Genomic DNA, 387 nt, shown 5'->3' with positions numbered 1-387 from the left:
AGGGAGTGCCAAAGGTCCCTGTGTGCTCGTGGGCTTGGGTGCACCCACCCGGGGCTGCGGGGGGACCCTGCCCAGTGGGAAGAGAGTCCTGGAAAGTGAACCTGGAGAAAGTGGGGAAGACCAGCTAGGGGCAGGTGGAGAGAGAGGGGGGAGCTCTGCGCCCCTCAGGTGCCGGAGCTCCGGCAGAACCCGCAGCTCTCTCTGTCTGAGCCAGTTTCCCTATCTCCTTACAGGAGGGATTGGGGCTCGGGTGAGTTCTCAGTCGTCATCCACCTGACATAACCCTATTAAACAATCATCTTTACTACCTTGTATGCATATATGCATAGCCCATGGACACAGACAATGGGGTGCTGATGGCCTGGGGGGCGGGCGGGCTGGAGGGAG

This window comes from Myotis brandtii, unplaced genomic scaffold (assembly GCF_000412655.1).
Source record: "Myotis brandtii unplaced genomic scaffold, ASM41265v1 scaffold56, whole genome shotgun sequence".
NCBI classification, from domain to species: Eukaryota; Metazoa; Chordata; class Mammalia; order Chiroptera; family Vespertilionidae; genus Myotis; species Myotis brandtii.
Note: the sequence above shows the minus strand (reverse complement) of the source record.